The following is a 15585-nucleotide window of genomic DNA, read 5'->3' as shown; positions in this document are numbered from 1 at the left end:
AATTATATTTACACAGATTTGTTAATTGTAAATAAATCTGAGAAAAAATAGAAGTCTTAGATAAAAATATTCAAAGACAGGTAACCAAGTTGAAAAGATAACTTTAAACTATTGTATACAATTAAGAAAGCTAGAACATTTATTCTGGAGATGTAACCTCTTAGCCACAATGTGAGCAGGAAAGGATAATTTATACAAACTCCCTGTCTGGAGGAGCAAACTAGTTCTGAAGGTGAATGAGGCTATGTTTTTCATTCTTTGTCAGTCCAGGGGAGAATAAAGAGACCCAGTGAAAGATTCAAAGCCACACAATTCTTATCTGGAAAGGATTTTCTCCTTTGAAGCTGGCCACGGGAAGCCTGGGGATTGTCATCACTGGAGGAGCTGGAGATTGGAAGAACAAGTGGTAGAGAAGTTTTTGAAAGGATTTTCATGTGTTAATGTTTGGGAAAAAGACTAAAGCATGCTCTAATCTGGAACACCCAAAGCGGACACAGGAAGCTATTAAAGAGCCTCTGTGCTAAGCTGCCTCAGTCTTGTCTGACTCTTTGTGACCATGTGAACTGTAGCCTGCCAGGATCCTCTGTCCATGTGATTCTCCAGGCAAGAATTCTAGAGTGGGTTGCCATGCGTGCCTATGGCTCCATACCTTCTATTAGATGAGGCTTGGATTGTTGTAACAAACATGTTTCATTTACACCATCATCTTCCTTAGCCATAGCTTTTAGGATATGTTTTAGTGGAGATAAGTTCTTGAATTTCCTTTTTCATTATAGTAAGCTGAACAATGGCCCACAAAGATGTCCACATCCTAATGTATACAACCTTTGCGTGCATTACTTTATGTGACAAAAGAAGTGTTTCAGATGTTATTAATAAGGATCTTGACATGAAAAGATTATCCTGGATTATCTGGGTGGTCCTAATGTAATGACAAAAGGGAGGGTCAGAGTCAGAGAAGATCAGGAGGGTCAGTATCATGATCAGATATGACAACAAAGCAGAGGATGGAGTGATGAACTTTGAACATTGGAGGAAGAGGCCAGAAATCAAGGAATATGGGTGGTCTCTAGAAGTTGGAAAAGAGAAGGAAATCAATTCTCCCTTATAGCCTCCAGAAGAAACATCAGCCTGCTGGTCTCTTGATTTTGGACTTCTGACGTATAGACTACCACAAATCATAATGTTATTTGAAGCCACTGAGTTGCAGTAAATTGTTACAACAGCGACATGAAATTAATACACTCATCATGTGATCACGGAAACCAAGACAGGGAGGGGAAATGAGGATCTGACTTCTTCTCTTGAGGCTTCACCCACCTGGGGAGTGCTGCACATTTGGTTTTAGGTTCTCCTCACTTGAAATGGACCCACCTTCAGATATGGGTTTCAGATATCCGATTGTATATAAGAGCATTAAAGGTCCAGAAATGGTAAACACATTGCATAACACAATACAGCCAGTGAGAAACCCAGCTGGGACTGAGGCTCAGTGCAGTCTAGCTTTTTCTACCAAACTCCCCTGCTTCCTGTGAATTCTGTCCTGTATCAGCCTAACTGATAACCCTTCACTCTGCCAACAACCATCTGGGTCTTTGAGCTCTGCAGCTCCAGCAGGACCTGGGTATGAGGAGGCCCTCTCACAGTAGGAGAGAGTGCAGGGTGGGCAGTAAGTATTCAGCCACCTTAATGTTTGGTTGGAGGCTTCTGCAATGGCTCAATGAGTAAAGAATCTGCCTGCAATGCAGGAGACTCGAGTTCGATCCTTGAGTCAGGAAGATCCCCTGGAGGAGCGAATGGCAACCCACTTCTGTATTCTTGCCTGAAAAATCCCATGGACAAAGGAGCCTGGTAGGCTATAGTCCAAAGGTTCACAAAGAATTGGACACCACTGAGCAACTAAGCCAGCAGTGTTCGGTTGGAGCACAGATGGTGGGGGAGGGGTGGGTGTGGTTTCAGAAGCTGGGCCTGGGTTGATACGAGGCTGAACAGAGAGAGGCTACCCCTGTGACCTGCTCCAGCTCTGAAACAGGAGCTGAGATCAGCTGCTTTCTCTCGAGTGAATATTTAGAAAGATCACTTCCTCTTCTGAGAGGGAAACCTGACCCATTTCTGAAAATGCCTGTAACTCTATCTTTACAGCATTATAAACTAATGCCCGCACTATAAATGCCACGCTTGCAGTCCGTGTAGGCTTTTTTTCTTAATCCAAAGGTTGCTTTTCTACAACTTGTTTTTCTTTTTTTTCCTAAATCAAAGTCTTTTTCATCTGTTAAATGAGAGCACCAATGCAGAATTCAGGGAGCTATTAGGAGGTCACCGTAAAGAAAGTCATACATGTGAAAATATTAGGAAAACTGCAATATGCCATGCAATTTTCATGTCCTAGTTGATTAATTGGTGAAAGCAAGATGTCCCTTGGACAGCAAGGAGATCAAAGCAGTCAATCCTAAAGGAAATCAATCCTGAATATTCACTGGAAGGACTGACGCTAAAGCTGAAGTTCCAGTGTTTTGGCTACCTGATGTGAAGAGCTGACTCACTAGAAAAGACCCTGACACTGCAGAAGATTGAGGGCGGGAGGAGGAGGCAACAGAGGCTGAGATTGTTGGATGGTATCACTGGCTCAATGGACATGAGTTTGAGCCAACTCCCGTGACAGTGAAGGGCCGAGAAGCCTGATGTGCTGCAGTCCATGGGATCGCAGAATCGGACATGACTTATAGACTGAACAGCAACAGGATGAAACTAGGGAAAATGAAATATTAAAAGGCATAAAGAGAGGCCTCAGGTCTCTCAAAAGCTGTCGAAGACCACCTGTGTCTCAGTCACCCACTGTCTGACTGAAGTGAAAATCACCGAGCCCTCCCTATACCCATTCAATGGTTGTATTTAAGGGAAGATAGGCAAGCAGCATATTTGCTTATTTCCATCTTCAGGTAATTCACACTAAGGCTTGAGGATCACTGTTTACCAAAGTTTTGAAAAATTACTCAGAGAAAATTACAAATTTCACCCAAGCCTTCTCAGGAGTCAACCCAAACATGGTCAATTAAATGTTCAAAAAAGTCATCAGCTAAGAACAGACCAATTCTTCAGGAAAAACTTTTTTTTCCTGGTTTAAAGCCTGGGAGAAATCTCTCTGTCCTGACATGCTCAGAAGATCAAGTATGCAGTGCATTACAGGCCGTGGATGGAAGGTTGGTGGGGCCACGGCAAATAGGAGGCAGACTGCACAGGGTGCATCGTCGGGGTCTGCCTTCCAGGGCCGTGGTGTGGCTGAGCTCCTGGGGTGTGCAATATGCAAGCTGCTGGGAGAGGTACACTCGCTGATGGAGACCTCACAGGACTCTCTCTTTGACGTGACTGTGAAGCAAAGTGGCCTCACACGTGAGATGGGTCAGAGGATGGCCTTGGCCACTGATGCAGGGAAACAAGAGATGCAGCCACAGGAGACGCAGAGAAGCAACTCTAGTCTCTATACCTGACATCACCACCCTTCAGGTATCCTTGAAATATGGCGCTTCCACCAAGAGTTCCTCTTCCTTTTTCTCAGCCTGCTCCAATATTTAATGAAGTGCTACGTTTCGTCATTTCTTAGACATTTCTCTGTGTTGTTCTTGTTCAGTTGCTCAGGAGTGTCCAGCTCTTTGCAACCCCATGCATTTCAGCAGTCTATAGTTGACACTTAAGAAGCTCCTTTTTAAAAGCCAGTTTCATTGCTATAGATGGACATACCATACAACTCACTCATTTGAAGGATGCAATTCAATGTCTTTTTAGTATATATACTTAAGGTTAGGTAATCATCCTTGGAATCGAACTTTAGAACATTTTTGTCCCTTTATTGAAAGAATTCTGCCCGTATTCATTGACAATCAACTCTCACTTCCCTCATTTGCATTCCCACCAGGCCTTCCTTTCTCTAGAAAACCACTGATCTACTCTCTGTCTCTGTAAATTTTCCTATTCAGGACATTTCCTATCAATGGGATCATATTATGTACTTATATATATATCACTACTTACATACACATATATATCACTTACATACAAAGATATATTTCTTACATACACACAAATGTATACCTATATATACATATATATACTTATATAAGTATATGCATATGTACTTGTATACTATATGTAAGTATGTGTACATAGGTACATATATACTTATATATAATGTATATGCACTTATCTATACATATGTTGTTGTTTAGTCACTAAGTTGTATCTGACTCTTTTGTGATCACATGGACTGTAGCCCACCAGGTTCCTCTGTCCTTGGTATTCCACAGGCAAAAGTACTAGAAAGGGTTGCCATTTCCTTCTCCAAGGGTTTTTTCCCACCAAGGGATTGAACACACATCTTCCGGACTGGCAGGCAGATTCTTCACCTCTGAGCCACCTGGGAATCTCTGTGCTTGTGTGTGTGTGTGTGTGTGTGTGTGTATTTATTTATTTATTTATTTAATCAGTTCAGTCTTCATTTCAGTCACTCAGTCGTGTCTCTCTGCAACCCCGTGGACTGCAGCACCCCAGGCCTCCCTGTCCATCACCAACTCCCGGAGTTCACTCAAACTCATGTCCATTGAGTCAGTGATGCCATCCAACCATCTCATTCTCTCTCATCCCCTTCTCCTCCTGCCTTTAATCTTTCCCAGCATCAGGGTCTTTTCTGATGAGTCAGTTCTTCACATCAGGTGGCCAAAGGATTGAAGCTTCAGCTTCAGCATCAGTCCTTCCAATGAATATTCAGGACTGATCTCCTTTAGGATGGACTGATTTGATCTCCTTGCAGTCCAAAAGACTCTCAAGAGTATCCTCCAACACCACAGTTCAAAAACATCAATTCTTCATCATTCAGCTCTCTTGATGGTCTAACTTTCACATCCACACATGACTACTGGAAAAATCATAGCTTTGACTAGACAGACCCTTTTCTGGCAACACAATATCTCTGCTTTTTAGTACGCCATCTATGTTTGTCATAGCTTTTCTTCCAGGGACTAAGTGTATTTTAATTTCATGCCTGCAGTCACCATCTGCAATGATTTTGGAGCCCAAGAAAATAAAGCCTGTCACTGTTCCCTTTGTTTCCCTATCTATTTGCTATGATACAGCCACAAAAATACTTGTATGTGAATGTCATAGCATCATTATTCATAATAGCCATAAAGTGGAAAAGATTACTTACACATCTATACAATGGATCAACTTTTCAAACATGATGCTAAGTGAAAGATACTAGTCATACACACATGTACATATATATACAGTTTGTAGCATGTGCAAGCATTTCATTTCTTTTTATTATCAACTAATATCCTATTGTATGGATGCAAACATTTTATTTATCCAGGCAGCAGTTGGGATATTTAACCTTTTTCACTTTTTGGCTATTATGAATGATGATGCTGTGACGTTCATAGACAAGGATTTTTGTGGATGTATGTCTTTTATTTCACTTGGGAATATCTAGGAGTGGAATTGTAGTAACATGATAACTCCATGTTTAACTTTGTGAGAAACTGCCAAACTGTTCCCCAAAGTGGCTGCCCCATTTTACATTTTGACCAGGGTTGCTGCCACTTCCTTGCCAACACTTGTATGTTGCTGTCTGTCTCTTTGATTGGAGCTGTCCCAGTGACTGTGAACTAGTACTGATGGTTTTAATTTGAATGACAGTGAGCATCTTCCATATGCTTACTTTCCTTTTCTATATCTTCTTTGGAAAGCTCTCTTTACAAATAGTCTGCCTACCTTTATTTGGCTTATCTGTTTTCTGTTGGATTGTAATAATTCATTATATAGTCTGGATGGAAATTCTTTACTAGATATATAATTTTCAAACATTTTCTTTCGTCTGTGCATAATCTTTTCACTTTTTTCACTTTGTAGCACACAGCATTTTTAAATTTTACTCATGTCCTTTTTAAAATTTTTCATCATTTTTGTCGCTTGTGCATTTGGTGTCGTACCTAAGAAACTATTATCTGATACATAGTGATGAAGATTTACACATAGACTTTCTTTTAAAAGTTTTGCAGTTCTAGCCCTCACATGTGGGTTTATTATCCACTGTTGCGCATGTGCGTGTTGTCGGGGGCGGGGGGCGCGGCATGAGGTAGCTGTTCAACTTCTCTCTCTTTACTGTGAATATCTAGTTTCTGGATATGTGGATACTCAACACCATCTGTTGGAAAAACTTTGTCTTCTCCACTGGATTGTCTCGGTGCCCTTGCCGAAAATCAGGGACCACACATGTAAGGGTTTATTTTCGGGGCTCTCCATTCTGTTGCATGAGTCTCTCTCTATGACTATCCATTCTTTTAGACCGAGACACACCATGGACCTGGGATTCTAGAGGCAGATGCATTCTATGGATTCCGGTTAGATGAGTAGAATCCATGAAAAATCCTCTAAATTATTCACACACTCGTGTGTTTAATTCCTCTTTAAAAATATTTTATGTATTTCTCCTTCAGTTTAGTCACTCAGTCATGTCTGACTCTTTGCAACCCTGTGGACTGCAGCACACCACACTTCCCTGTCCATCAGCAACTCCCAGAGCTTGCTCAAACTCATGTCCATTGAGTTGGTGTTGCCATCCAACCATCTCATCATCTGTTGTCCCCTTCTCCTCCTGCCTTTAATTTTTCCCAGCATCAGGGTCTTTTCCAGTGAGTCAGTTTTTCCCATCAGGTGCCCAAAGTATTGGAGTTTCAGCTTCAGCATCAGTCCTTCCCATGAATATTCAGGATTGATTTCCTTTAGGATGGACTGGTTGGATCTCCTTGCTGTCCAAGGGACTCTCAAGAGTCTTCTCCAACACCACAGTTCAAAAGCATCCATTCTTTGGCACTCAGTTTTCTTATGGTCCATCTCTCACATCCATACATGACCACTGGAGAAAGGGCATTTCTCCTTACCTTTTGGGAAAATCCAAGCTTTAAAATCCTTTCTAAGTCCTTTCATGATACAGCCCTGGGTACTACACTGTACGGTTTCTCACCATTCAGCTTTTGTGCTTGTTATTCTCGTTTCTCAGGCCCCTTTCAATGTCTCCTTCTACTCGCCTTTCAGGACTTTTCTCTGAGGAGCCTTTCCCTTTGCCTGTGGGTGGTATCCCAGCGCTGTGTTCCCAGAGCTCTTCAGGTCTCCTCTAGCATTGCCCTTTTTATCCCATATTTTACCTGCCTGTTACCTTGTCTTCTCTCCTCTTGCACACAGAGAATAGGACCCACCGGGCAGGTTTGGGGATATGTAGCTGAATTCCATCACTGCAGGTTCATATCTTTCATGGCCATGCGATGTGGTGGGAATGCAAAGCTGGACAACTCAACCAGACTTTAGAGGTCAGGAAAAGTGACCTGGAGGATGTGACCTCTGAGGATAATTTACCTCTAGTATGTGAGTGGAAGGTCAAGTGCTTTCCAGGTAAAGAGTGTGTATGTACATGCTCAGGAGAGTGGGTGGACACCATGTTTGAAGACTAGAAGGAATACAGATTATTTTTCTGATGGAGGAAAGTGAAAGTGAAAGTGTTAGTCCTTCAGTCGTAGCCAACTCTTTGCAACCCCATGGACTGTAGCCAGCCAGGCTCCCCTGTCCATGGGATTCTCCAGGCAAGAATACTGGAGTGGGTTGCCATTCCTTTCTCCAGGGATCTTCCCATAGAGAACAGGTAACGGCCAAAAGTTCTCAGAGGATGTTAGAAAGCAGAGGATATTAGAAGGACTAGGTCAGTCAGACCTTTCCTGCCTTTCAATATTTTTTTTAATTTTAGATTTGAGTATAGTTGATTAGCAAAGTCATATTAGTTTCAGGTGTACAGCTAAGCAATTCAATTATATGTATATGTGTATCTATTCTATTTCAAATTCTTTTCTCATTTAGGTTATTACAGAATATTGAGCAGAGTTCCTTGATCTATACAGTAGATCCTTGGTGCTTATTTATTTTAAATAGATCAATGTATATATGCCTTGTCTGTTTTCTTTATGCTTGTTCTCTGGAAAAAATACAGTCATTTCAAAAACCCTAACTCGGTTCATCTGGACTAAAAAAAAAATCTATAAACTGGATTAAGTTTTCAAGTAGCCTCAGCAAACCTTCCTTCCCTCAGACCCAGGCCAGTGGCAGAGATTTACTTAGATAAACAGAGGAGAAGGGAGTGGCATGGTCCAGAAGCGTGTAAACAGAGAGCTAAGGCTAACACAAAGTGGTGAGCTGAGTCTCCGCACTTTCTGCAGGGTCTGGTAGGGGGAGTGGGCTCCTCTCCAGGTGGTACTAATAAAGTCAGGCTAGGATAATGGGATAAAAGCCCAGAAACATAAAAGCTGCCTGGAGGGGAAAGAGAAGAAGGGGATGGAATATGCCTTCATCCCCATGTTAACTGTTCCCGCATTAATCAGATTCAAGTATCTCAAATTGGACTTGTCTGCTCTTCCTGGAACTTTAAGGGAAGCCGCAATTCCAGAGTCAAAGATCTTGAAAGCCGGAATAGCCTCTTTAATCATGTGGTCGAGCCTCCCGTAGGAGAGGTAGAAAACGAGAGGCTCAGAAAGGGGCTGTGCCTTGGGAGAGGTTACAGAGTGAGCGGAGGCAAACTTGGTACCCTTGACCTTGACTTTCCTCAATTAGACCGTTGAGGGTTTGGGGCCTGTTTTTCTGGACTAGCTTCATACCACACACATTAGCACTCCAGAGAAGAAAAAAAGCAACAAACAAAAAGACACAAATGATAAGAGCATAACCTCATGGAGAGGCAAGGGTTATGAATCTAATGGGACAGGGCAATGCTATGGCGGCCGGGTGAGGAAGCAGACGTGTGGGATGGTGAGGCGGTGTGAGTCAAAGCCAGGAGAGTCTCCCCAGCAGGACAAGGGATGGCTTTGATGTGGTGCCAGGGGCACCAATGCCACGCTGTGAGCAGAGGTGGTTGGAGCTGAAACAAGGAGAGAAATCAGGAGGAATGGCAGCTTGGAGATGAGAGGTGCTGATAGACCAGATGGCCTGGACCACCCAGCTGAGATAGCCCAAAGAATCAACTCAGCATCAGTGCCAGGATGGTGTAAGGAGTTACGGGTTGACTGGGAACTCGACAGCTTTTACATGAATGAAGGTCTGACTGTTGCTCACCTGGTAAAGTATCCACCTGCAATGCAGGAGACCTGGGTTCGATCCCTGGGTTGGGGAGAGCCCCTGGAGAAGGGAAAGGCTACCCATTCCTGTATTCTGGCCTGGAGAATTCCATGGACTCTGTAGTCCATGGAGTCACAAAGAGGTGGACATGACTGGGTGACTTGTACTTGCACATTCATAGCAAAAACAGTCAAGAGTCCATAGTAGCATCCTTAGGAGGCAAAAGCCTACTTTGTTGTTGTTATTCAGACACTAAGTCATGTCCGACTCTTTTTGACCCCATGGACTGCAGCACACCAGGCTCCTCTGTCCTCCATTATCTCCCAGAGTTTGCTCAAATTCATGTCCACTAAGTCAGTAATGCTATCTAACAGTCTTCTTTCACCCTCATTCTTTCTCAGCATCAGGGTCTTTTCCAATGAGTCGGCTCCTTGTATCAGGTGGCCAAAGTATTATTTAGAAAAAGGAACAAGAAAGTGAAAAGAGGTTTGGATTCAGATAGCCTTGATGAATTTCAAGGAATGAATTTCGCTTGTGTAAACTCTTGTCGAAAGATAAAAGATCAGCTTCTTGTATCTCCAGTCATAGAAGAAGGTATGTGCCTATTCTTTGCAGCTACACTCCTGGGTCTGCCTACCAGCTATGGGATCTCAGCAAACCTTCAGTCTTCATTTGTATCATAGAGATGATAAAAGAACCTTTTTTACAGGGCTATGGTAACACATAGAGCACTTAGAATGGTCCCTTGTGAACAGGAACAGGTGTGATGTATCATCTGATAATTGACACTGTATAATACTAAAAGCAGAACTTTACTGACACGACAGTATGGATGATTGCCAAACACTTAGGACAAACTTTTAGGCAATCCTCATCACAGTGAATAGAATGTGGGACATTTCCTATTATCTGCTTTTCAGCTGAGCTCCAAGGCCAAGAAAAACAGTGACATATGCCTCCATATTCTAAACTCCACTCAGTCTTGGGAGTACCCTGGTTGCCTAGTAGTTAGGATTCTGGGTTTCATTGTCCTGGCTCAGGTTCAGGCTCCAGTCTCTGGTTGGGGAACTGAGATCCCACAAGCCATGCAATGTAGCCAAAAAAAAAAAAAAAAAGTCTGTGGGTAATGATGCCAGTGGCTAATCCATGGAAAATCCAAACCATAGTGACAGACATAGGGGCCTCAGATGACCAGAATGCATAGGACTGAACCAGACCAACCATCAGTGAACAATTTGATAAAATACCACAATCTGTCGCTACCATTATGAGCCCATCAGCTACCTCCAGAAGGATAAGAATTCACTGGAAAGAGTGGACAGTAAAATCCTCTTTGCCAAGAGTTGTTGGCATGCTGTTTTCTCATCAACTTTAGCAACTGAAGAGAACATCAAAAGAATAGTTAGGGAAATTTGATATGTGTTCTTTGGATTTGGGAGTCAAAGGGACATTATCTCTTACCCAAAAAGTCTAAATATAGGAGACTGGAATAGCTTAGGGTGGCAGAGAAAACCCAGGTAACAGCCTTCACGTAAGCTTCCCCTCCACCCTCAGCAGTCCCTAGTAGGAGCTAGAGTTCCCAATAGAAAGATTTTGCTTTGGGCTATCCAAGAGAATGTCCTAAAATGATGAGAGGATCTTAGCCTCAAGATGCTAAAGGGACCCCTTACATGCTGATGGCTAAGAGACTCATGAAAGACCCACTAGAGAGGATATCACCCTCATCAGAGAACCCCCAATGGAGTCTCCAGCAGGACAATCTTTGAGGAACCCATGAAAGCATCTCAGAAGAAAGAATGACCTTTGGGTGCAGATATCAATGTCCAAGCAACTGTACAAAGCCCAAAAGACATGACTGACACTGATTTCCCCTCTGTGCCCATCCTCTAATGTGACTCCTGACCTGGAAGAGCCAGACACATCTCAGGAGAAAGCAGAAAAGCAGGACAGGAAAGGGTTAGTCCTTCTCTGCTGTGGCATTGGAGGCCATCTGGCCCAAGCTAGGGATGAGACAGAGCTTTAGATGGGACAAGAAATGCCATGGGACTGGCGTCTCCATCTTAACCATTCAAAGACAAGGGTGAAACATGAAGGCAAGAAACTGATGTGAAAGGATAAACTTGCTTCCTGGATGCACCAGACCCAGCCCAACTCAGTCACAACTTTTGACCTACAAATTGAGAAGACGTCTGCTACCTCCGTGGTCCAGAGGAGGAAGACAAAACTGGTAATGGCCAAAGACTTGCCCCCAGATTTCACAGATGCTGAGTCAGAACCGGAGCTCTGTACCCAAATCCATCTGCCTCCAGAGGTCGCACTCAAACTACCCGCCAGCTACCTACAGCAGAATAAGTGTTAATGGAATGATTTAAGACCCAAAAGGCCATGCACACTCTTTCCAGAACAGCTTCAGTTTTGTAACGCAGAACACAGCCTGTTTATTGATGAGCCCCTTCCTAAGTACCTCCCTCATGTTTATGAAATGATGTGTGGGTGCTGCCCTGTTTTTAATGACTCCTTATTTACATGGAGCACGTTATTTATGGAAGCAGAGATAGCGCCATTGCAAACCCATTAGAAGGCGGAGATAACAGGAAAGCATTGTGCACTCCCAGCGAGGACAAGATTCTAATTACTCAGGAGCTCCTGCCCTCCTGCCAGTGGTACCCAGCTCAATAAATAACACCCCGCGAGGAGACGGTGCTCCGTGTAAATTGTGACTTAGTCCGCGCAAATTGATGGTTGGCCGTCAGAGAGCTTCCAGCATTAGGCAAGAAAGTGAGTGGCAGCCTGGGAATTCGGAGATCTGGCTCCTCAGCGATGCAGCTCTTTCCTCCCTGCGCACTTCTCAGAAACAATTAGCATTTTTTATTTAAGTCATAAGCTCCGAAGAAGAGATGTAGCTGGAGATAATAGCAGCGGTGCAATCATGGGGTGTTTGGAGGTGAATCTGTGGGCACTTGGCATAATGAGATGACCATCCTCCGATGCCAATTTCCATCGAGTGTTTCAGTGCTAATCACTTTTCCAAGAAATAATTCTGCTGGTCCAACGTGGAAGTCAAACTTCAAAGGCGAAATTGCTCAAATAACATTGGAATACATCAACTCTCGGGAAATGCTGGTTGTGGGAGCAAAGAGGCTGTCATTTTGGTTTGTTAAGGAGAGATGATTTGCTTTTAGGAAGGAGAGATGGGTGGTCCTCCTGATGTGTGAGGAATGGAGCTACATGATCACTCAGTGATTCTGGGAAAATCAACAGGGAAGGTGATGATTCAACACCCCGTTGCCCTTGCTCAGAAGGCAACAGTTGGCTTGTCCAAGCCAATAGCAAAATAATTCCAGGAAACAGTAGAAAATTGTAAGACTCGGTGCTTTGATTCAAAAAAGAGGGGAGGGATCCAAGTGTCCTCCTTCTAGCTATGGGAGAAATTACAAAACTATAGGAGTGAAAGTTCAAAAATATACCCCATCCAGCCCACCTTCCCCAAGGTCAAGCTGTGGAGACTCTCCCAAGAGCTGGCATCTGCTACTCCACCCAGAGAAGGCAGCGTGAACAGTGGAGTGACTTCAGGTTTCGCAGTCCACTGAAAATGAATTTGGATTTCCCAGGTGGCTCAATGGTAAAAAATCCACCTACAGTGCAGAAAACCCAGGAGACATGGGTTTGATCGCTGTGTTGCAAAGATCCCCTGGAGGAGGGCATGACAACCCAGTCCAGTATTCCTGCCTGGAAAATTCAATGGATAGAGAAGCCTGGTGAGCTACAGTCCATGGGGTCGCAAAGAATTGGACACGACTGAAGTGACAGAGCACACGTGTGAAAATGAACTTGCCTCGCATGATTGCTCCTTGTGTGTCCTGTGACTTTGGACATGTGACGCAGCTTTCATTCATGCATGCCTCATTCATCACATCTGGGGGCTTTTCCAGTGAGCCAGGTTCAACGGAAGCACTGGAGTTACAGTCTGGGCTCAAGAAGCTCAATAGCTGGGGTCCCAAGTCTCACTCAAGTCTTAGAACCTTTGCTATTTGATCATCAGCTCACAAGACTTGGGCTTTTCCCCTCTGGAAGCTCAGAGTAGCTTCCCTGGTGGTTCAGATGGTAAAGAATCCTCAAGCGATGTAGGAGACCTGGGTTCAGTCCCTGGGTCAGGAAGATCCCCTGGGGAAGGGAATGGCTACCCACTCCAGTTTTCTGGCCTGGAGAATTCTATGAACAGAGGAGCCTAGTGGGCTACAGTCCATGGGGTCCCAAAGAGTCAGAGACAACTGACTGATTAACACTTTCACTTTTTTCTTTCAAGCTCAGAGCTACACCCATGCCAATACAGGGTCAGGGGCCTTCATGTGCATTTTTCCGTGTTTGTTTCAGGATAAAAATTCAAAGGAAACATCACGAATCCCAATATCACAGATGTGGACTAATTTGAAGAAGGCCCCAGTACAGATTAATGGTAGAGTAGGTCTTCTTGTTAATGAAAGTAGGGGTCCAGATCACTCCCTACTCAAAAGCCAGGTTGGTGGAAACAAGAGTTTGCTTTATTTTGGAGGCCGGCAACTGGAAAGGAGGACAGACTACTGTCCACAGGCTCACTTTCCTGCCCCCTCACCTACCGACAAACAGTGGGCAAGAGGTTTTATAGGTGGAGGGAGGGGGCTACATGCAGTTCTGCCAAGAGTAGTCAGCTCTGGCAGTCATCTTGAGTTTGATCATGGGGTGATCTGATCAAGGCATTTTGATTGTTTTCTGTACAGTCAGTCTTCAGTCCCAGGGTTGGGTTGAGGCAAGTGCTCAGAATCGTGGCAGCTTATGTCATATCTGGTCGTCGCATAGTTGACTTCCTCTACTCGGTGGGGGTTTCAGTATCTATAAGACAGCTCACACAATAGGGCTCAGAACATTACATATTGCCCTTCAAGAGGAACTAAAGGTCTATGACTTTGCTTAATGACTTATTATTTAGTCTTTATTGGGCTGTTTTCCTTTTTTTCCCTATACTTTCTCACTTCTGTGATTCAGCTTAAACTGGCTACAGTTTTTCCATCGATAAAAGGAAAGCTGAGGACACAGTGGTGGGGAGGCCAAGACCATAGGGTCCTGCTCTGTCTCCTTCTGACTTTTTCTGAAGTCCTGTGAGTCTTGGCCGTGGCAGCAGGCAGTAAACAGGGACTCATGCTGCACCTGACCACCCAACAAGCACATCAGGTGGCACAGTGCCTGAGAGCCAAAGTTCGCCACACTCTCCTCCATCTGCTACCCATCGGTGACCCAGGTACCTTCCTATCTAGTCCTCACCTTCCTGCTCTTTAAATTGGTCTTGGGGAGACCCAGGGATGCTACCTCCAATTGTTCACACAAGTTTTTGATTAAAGGGCTACGTGAAAGTCGCTCAGTCATGCCCGACTATTTGTGATCCCACAGACTATACAGCCCATAGAATTCTCCAGGCCAGAATACTGAGTGGGTAAACTTTCCCTTCTCCAGAGGATCTTCCCAACCCAGGGAACAAACCCAAGTCTCCTGCATTGCAGGTGGATTCTTTATCATCTGAGCCACCAGGGAAGCCCAAGAATACAGGAGTGGATAGCCTATCCCTCCTCCAGAGGATCTTCCCAACCCAGGAATCAAACCAGGGTCTCCTGCACTGCAGGCAGATTCTTTACCAACTGAGCTATCAGAGAAGTCTGGTTGAAGGGCTAATGATGGTGAAATCCAACCTCTCCCCTTGCAAAGCTCTTGCTTTTGCCTGGGGCCCAGAGAAAGGAGTGCTCTTTCCTTAACCTAGGAATCACTCCATGTGCTACTGAGTGTCTTATGGGGCCAAAAGTTCTCCACATCCCTTTCCAACTCCCTCTGAAATAGCCAAAGTGCACAATCCAGGGAGAGAGTGAATGGAAAGCTGTGAAAACACAAGACGTGACTAGGCATATACCCTGAGAAAACCATAATGCAAAAAGATATGTGTACCCCCATGTTCATTTCGGCACTATTTACAATAGCCGGAACATGGAAGCAATCTAGATGTCCATCAACAGATGAATGGACAAAGATGCTGTGGTACGTATATAGAATGGAATATTACTCAGCCATAGGAAGGAATGAAATTGGATCATTTGTAGAGATGTGGATGAACCTAGAGCTTGTCATACAGAGTGAAATAAGTCAAAAAGAGAAAAACAAATATTGTGTGTTAAAGCATGTATGTGGAAGTTAGAGAAATGTTACAGGTGAAACTTTTGCAGGGCTGGAATAGAAATGGAAACAGAGAGAATGGACATGTTGACATGGGAAGAAGGGAGGAGTGAACTGAGAGATTAGGATTGGCGTATATACACCGCCATGTGTGAAATAGACAGCTAGTTGGAAGTTTGTGTGTAGATAGCACAGCTCTGCGGTGACTTAGATGGCTGAGATGAGGCAGGAGAGGTTCAG

Source organism: Ovis canadensis, chromosome 18 (assembly GCF_042477335.2).
Source record: "Ovis canadensis isolate MfBH-ARS-UI-01 breed Bighorn chromosome 18, ARS-UI_OviCan_v2, whole genome shotgun sequence".
In the NCBI taxonomy this organism is placed as follows: Eukaryota; Metazoa; Chordata; class Mammalia; order Artiodactyla; family Bovidae; genus Ovis; species Ovis canadensis.
Note: the sequence above shows the minus strand (reverse complement) of the source record.